The sequence below is a fragment of the Melospiza melodia genome, chromosome 8 (genome assembly GCF_035770615.1).
Source record: "Melospiza melodia melodia isolate bMelMel2 chromosome 8, bMelMel2.pri, whole genome shotgun sequence".
Lineage (NCBI taxonomy): Eukaryota > Metazoa > Chordata > Aves > Passeriformes > Passerellidae > Melospiza > Melospiza melodia.
In genome coordinates, this window is record NC_086201.1 from 26,944,134 (window position 1) to 26,950,328 (window position 6,195).

Genomic DNA, 6,195 nt, shown 5'->3' on the forward strand with positions numbered 1-6,195 from the left:
GAACTTTAATGAGAAGTAGGTTTCCTTCTTTCATCCTACTAACAAAGTGCATGCAGCTCATGGGAGACCTCTGCAGCTGTGGGAGCAGATGATGAAGCCTGTCTGCACCTTAGAGCTGTGCAGCCTTTCCCAACACCATCCCTCACTCCAACAAACCCAGCACAAGGACAACAAGCTCCAATTCTAACACCAAAGCACAATGCCATGACAGCACCTGAACAAACTGGCCAACTCAAAACAATTTCTAGCCAAAACTGAGTTATTAATGGAAAACAGAAACAGAGAAAAGACACTACTTCATTCAGACCTTGTACTAAAGATCACTAAGTCAAAATCTACACAGGCTAGGATCACTGCATAAGACAGTTATTCCCTCAGCAACACAGAAAGGAGAAGTCCCAGAGTGATGACATTTTGGGACTTGTAGGTTTTCCGCTGCTACCATAAACCACAGCTTCTGAACTCATCCCAACTGAGAAGTGCCACCACACCCAAACTGCATGTGCAATGGTTTTATTGCTTTTAATTTTACGTAGAGAACCATAGACAGCACTGTAATTTAGATACTAAAAGGGAATAACTTAAGTGTAGTGCAGAAGAGGAAGCCACAAACTGGATGTGTGTAGGACGCTGCTGGTTTTATGCATTACTAAGTAATTTAGTCTGAAACACCCATATGAGTATGTGCTTGAGCTTCAAGTCATCCAGAGCCCAAATACTCTTTGGTGGAAACTGTACCTAACCAACAAGAAAGTTGAAGTCTTGATCTGCCACTATGAACCACTCTCCTGCAGTGATGAAAGCCAGATGCCACAGTAGCATTCAGGCACACACTCCAGCGTTGAACCTTCAGGGCAAGAACTGCACACATTTTTAAGAAAATTAGCCAGGATCCTGAAGGGCTATGCTGATTTGGAAATGTCTCACCAACAATATCTTTTGGTAGTGTTCCAGGTAAGACTCAGTCAAGCACCATAAATTCTTGCACACATTCTACACAAGGTTGGGCCAACAAACACCACTCGACCTACCCCAAACGTAAGGCGTTTATTTTGAAATGCTGCCAGGCAAGTTGACTTCACCAGCACAGAAAGATAACTCCATGAGACTGAGCTGTCAACACAACAGTGGCAGCAGCTCCTTGAATGCCAACTCAAAACACACCCACAACCTTCAAGGATAGTCACCATCCAAGAAATCATACTCACAGTTCACTTGACTATGCATAGCACAAACAGATAACATTGCTCAGCTCCACCCAGGACACAAAACAGCATCAACCCTCTCAGAAACACAGTTCATGGCAACACCAGGCTTAAGTTACCACTTAAAAAAAAATAAAATAGAACAGACCTTCAGTCAAAGAAAATCAAATAAAACTGCACCAGTTCACACAGGCCAAAATCTGTCCCAAACTCTGATCAGCAGCACACTGGTATTCACAAACAGGTGAGACTTCTTTGCCATTTGAACTCTTACCTTTCCAACACTTGGGAGATTAGATTCATCATTAATTTAAATACTGGACACAGTACACTGCCATAGGCTTTTTTTTTCAGCCAGCAAACCACTTGAGAGAGTACTGAAAGGCCTATTATGAAGGCCAATCGCTATCCTTTTCTTGAATGACCACATGAAAATCAGTGACTGTTCCACAATGGTTTGAAAGGGCCTTTTGTCTGAAGGAAAGGACAAGGAGTCACAAAGTATTGCAGATTCGTTTGTAACTCATGGCTTTTGAAGAAACTGCAGAGCTTCAGTTAAAAGCAAACCAAGAAAAGAACAAGCTCTGAAAATGTTATGCCACAATCCTTTCCTACTATGTACATGCAGAGCATATTTTTGGTCTCTTTTGTATTATAAAAAGATGGGCTGGCATTCTATATTATTGTTGTTTTACAAGAGAAGCTTAAAACACTTGCAGAGTTTTGACTTTATTCCCAAATCCTAATTAGGGGCTGCAGCACTATTGTATAAACAGAAAATCATCAGGAGCTTTTTCGGGTACATCTAGTAAAAGTGTAATTGTACTGGGATAATAAGTGAAACCATTGTCACTGTTGCTTAATAATCACTTTAGTAATTGAGCAAATTTGGCATTGCCCATGAAGTATAAGATGGCCAATTCAAGAAAAAGACTTCTTTTATACTGAGAAACCAGCATTAGACTAATTTTGAAGTCTGTTTCTGAAGTCCTTCACAAAAAAAGTTAACTACATCTGCTGACAACTTCCCAGAAGAAAAAAAAGTTTTACTTCTCTGCCTACCCCAATGACACTTCAGTTCCCAGACTTTACACACAAAGGTGCACACATTCAAAAAGGGACTTGCACACATGACTCCATTACAGTTTCTAAACAAGCTTCACATGCACAAACTTTCAAAGGAATGACAGTGGAAGCTAATAACCTGAAACACATTTCTTCTAACCCATACCCAGAACTAGGGACTTACTGCACCTCCACTGGAAAATGAGAGTTACAGCTGACAGACTTGCCCTCTTCCCTGTATGTTCCACCCACATACCATGAAACTAAACAGTCAAAAAGTGTCAGTTTTCACTCTCCAGCTCCTTGCCATATCCCAAAATTTATATTCCCTGTGCTCCCACAATGGCACCGAAGGCTAACAATCTATTTTGCACACACCATTGGTCAAGGTGCCAGTTACATTTAGCTCTTCTGACCACCTTATCAAATTACATCAGGCAAGGAGCTGGTCCTTGGCATGTCACAAGATTGCACAAGGGCCAAACTTTTGCTGTAGGAAGCAGCAACAATGGCACTCCCATATATACATGGGAAGTAAAAGTCCTGCCATGACAAATATACCCCCAAGGTAACTACACCCCCTCAACTCATGCTCCCCAAAACAAGAGCTTGCCATTCTGAGGACTGTAAAGAGACTCTTGCCAATGCAAAGTAGAAGCTAAACAATGCCACACATCTTGAAGCTCAAGGTGCTCAGAAACCCAAAGGGCATAGAGGTGTGACGTGCACAGCCCCTTGTTAATCGCAGTGAAGTTCAGAATCCAAATTCTTTTGATTTAATGATATGGAGCACTGCTTTCAAACAACTTTTAATAGGAGAAGCTTTCCAGTCTAAAATAAAGGTACTTCACTACTGTTTCCTCTTATACTAGAAGAAACAAACTGTGAGAAAGCTGGTGACACATCCAAGGAAGGAAGGCAGAAGGAACAGAAAAACTGAAGCATTAGAACAGTGCAGAAAAACACAGAGTAAAGAGTAGCACCAGACAGGAGCCATATTTCTCAAGAGCAACATGGACAATAAAATCCTTGATAATAGCTACAAATCAACTACAATTAGCAGTTAAGTGTTATTTTTCATCCCTAGATCTTCGTGCAAAGTCTCACTGCCCTTTGGTGTTCTGCTCCAAGTCACTACACAGCTTTACTTTTATCCTCCAGTGCACAGTGAAAAGTGGAGTTTGACCTTTCCTTTAGATTTGTAAAGCACCACAGCAGATTGTTTTGAGAACATGACTGAGGTGAGTTTTTTTCCTATTCTGCAAGACTAACGTTGTTAACAGCTAAAGAAGTCTAAAACCAGGTCTCCGAAAACACACCAGGAAACACAGTCCCTTAGAATGACAAGAGAGGCCATGTGTGTGGGTCAAAAAGTACACAAATGTAACAGCTTGTGAGAATTAATGCAAAATACAGGCTGTGTACAACTGCTGACAGGCACACGTTTGGTACTTCCATGATTGCTAGAGAAAAACATGAAGAAAATATGAAACACATTGTAGGCCACTGGAAACTTTGTACTTTCTCTTAAAAACAGGCCTGAATCAATTTCAGTTCCAGACAAGCATTTCCTTAAAATTTGGGAAACAGCAGGAAGGTGTCCTGACACAGCCTCATTTCCGTTTCTTTGAGCAAGAAGGACTAGATAAGAATAACCAGTCTACATTCAGAATCAAACCTTTCCCAACACAGAAAGATGCTTGTGCTCAGTTTGTAGGCTCATTACTGTATGTCAGACAAAACAATAATGCTCAAGCACATTTCTTCTCCGGCATCTGCCTGGGCATAAGGACTGTGGAAACAGACCCTTCACTTAAGGATAACCCAGAGGACATTTTGAAGGGTACTTAGTTTAATTCATCTTAATCATAGCACTTTTTTATGCAGTGAATTTCCCGTAGTTGTGACCTTACCTCCTTACACAGTTATACAGCATCTGACACAGTACAAGCCTTATCTTGATTAGTGTCTCATTACATTTAACAGATCCTGCTGCTCTCAAAGGGCCAAACTCCTTCCACTTCCCTAGCACAATTAGAGGGAGAACACTCAGCCTAGCACCAGTGTTTGGCTTCAGCAGCTTGTGATGGTGCCTCACTAAATTCATCAACCTGTTCTGACCTGGAAATCATTCTGCATTTGCACGGTTTGACTGCATTCACAGAAACAATTGTGGCAAGGGCACGGTGTCCTGCTCACAGCAGCTTGAAGACTCTAGTTAGTGGCATTCAACAGGTTGCCATCCGGGATTTCTTTCATGGACAGTGCAAACACATTCCTAGTTAACCCGACATTCTACATGCAGCAGCCTTTTCCACTTTCTGTGTTGGAAGTTTTCAGTTTACCTTCTCAAATCAGCATGTTTTGGAAAATCCTTTATAACTGCATCAAGAGCTCACGGAAACAGAAGGAAAATGCCTCTTGCGTACACTGGTAATTCAAATTAAAAGGTTAACAAAAGAAAAAAAATTCCCACAGAAGATCATTAGTTGCCTTGAAGCACATTTTCAAGCTGAAATCAACCAAATCAATCCAGTGGAATGTGACCTGGAATGAAACAGATGGATTTTCTGTGGTGCCTCTTAGTTTTCCTAAAGAAAACAAATCTGGTAGTACAAGTGATCCACATCTCCAAGTGATGAGGCTGAGGGCGGGGAAGGAGCTTACACTATTAATTTACAGCTCAACAAAGGAGGCATTGCATTCTGATAGAGAATAAGAGTACTGCCAGCTGCCACTGCTTATCAACGAATTCCGTACCTACTAATTTTTTTATGCATAGTAAAAAAGACAACAAAGACTTAAAAAACCCACCAAACCCTAAACCAAACACAAAATCAGTTACAAAAACCCCCCTATCATCCTGGCGGTCTTTTACCTTGGCAGAGATAAAAAAGAACGCCAAATGGGTGGATTCACGCCGAAACAGGAGCTGAGGCACAGCAAGCTCCGTGCCTACCTTGCGGTGTGGCAGCGGCGTTCCCAGCCCCGCCGGAGCCCCCGCCGGCGGTTCGGGACCGACCGCTCCGCCGGCTCAGCGCGCCGGGCACGGGCGGCCACGCTCGGCGACAGCCGGCTCGCAGTTAATCATTTATGGCCGAGGCTGTTACCGAATAGCCTTGAAGAGCCCAGCCCAGCCCCGCTTCGGCTCCGGAGGCGCCGATGGCTGGCGGAGCGGCGGCCGAGGGGGAGCGGCGGCGAGCGGCTCCCGGGCGCTGGCGGAGGGGGTCCCGGCGCACGCCAGGCGGGGTCCGGGGAACGGGGCCGGCCTGGTTGCGGTCCCCGTGCCGCCAGGAGGGGCCCACCCGCAGCCGGGGCTCGGCCCCGGGATCCGAGGCGACAGTGCAACGGGTGGGGCACCGCGGCAGCCGCACCCCTCCCTCCCCGGCACCCCTCGGCACGGAACTCCCGGCGGGCCCCGGCCCCCCGCCGCCCCGCGCAGGTGCTGCTGAGGGGAGGCGACGGCGGCGCCTTACCTGGTGCGGCCGCGGCGGAGGCCGAGGAGGGGCTGGGGCCGGTGGCGGCCGTGGCACCGCCGCCCTCCCGCGGACACGCCTCGCGCCCCGCCCCGCGCGCCAGCACCGCCCCCGTCCCGCCCCGGGCTGGGCTCGGGGCCGGGCGCCGCCGGGCGGGAGCGGCGGGACGGGCCCGGGGCGAGGCCGCCCGAGGCGGCGCCTCCGCGACCTGGGCGCTCTGCGAGCCGGGCCGGGGGAGCTGTGAGGGGCGGGGAGCGGCCCCCCGGCCCCAGGCGCATGATCTACGTGTGCCCCGCTTGCCGCGCACAAATAAAACACCCACGGCGCGCGAGGACAGCGCTGGGCCTCGTGTAAGGAACTAGTCACGAACTTCTCCATAAGTGAAAGTAAACAGGCGACATCGGTCACGGCCAGCAGATGAATTTCAGCCTCGAGAAGAGATGACCGAG

General features: G+C 46.9%; 1 protein-coding gene across 2 annotated transcripts in view; it reads right to left on the reverse strand.

Annotated features, from left to right (window-relative positions):
- SPATS2L (spermatogenesis associated serine rich 2 like) overlaps positions 1-5,804 on the reverse strand; it is a 75,510-nt gene extending 69,706 nt beyond the window's left edge. The window contains exon 1 of one of the 2 annotated variants that reach the window (XM_063162434.1): positions 5,747-5,804. The gene's annotated coding sequence lies outside the window, so the exon portion shown is untranslated. Of the gene's footprint in view, positions 1-5,148; positions 5,272-5,746 lie in introns of those variants that run through there. The other variant, XM_063162432.1, reaches the window with a different exon arrangement.
- Between the last annotated feature and the right edge of the window lie 391 nt (positions 5,805-6,195).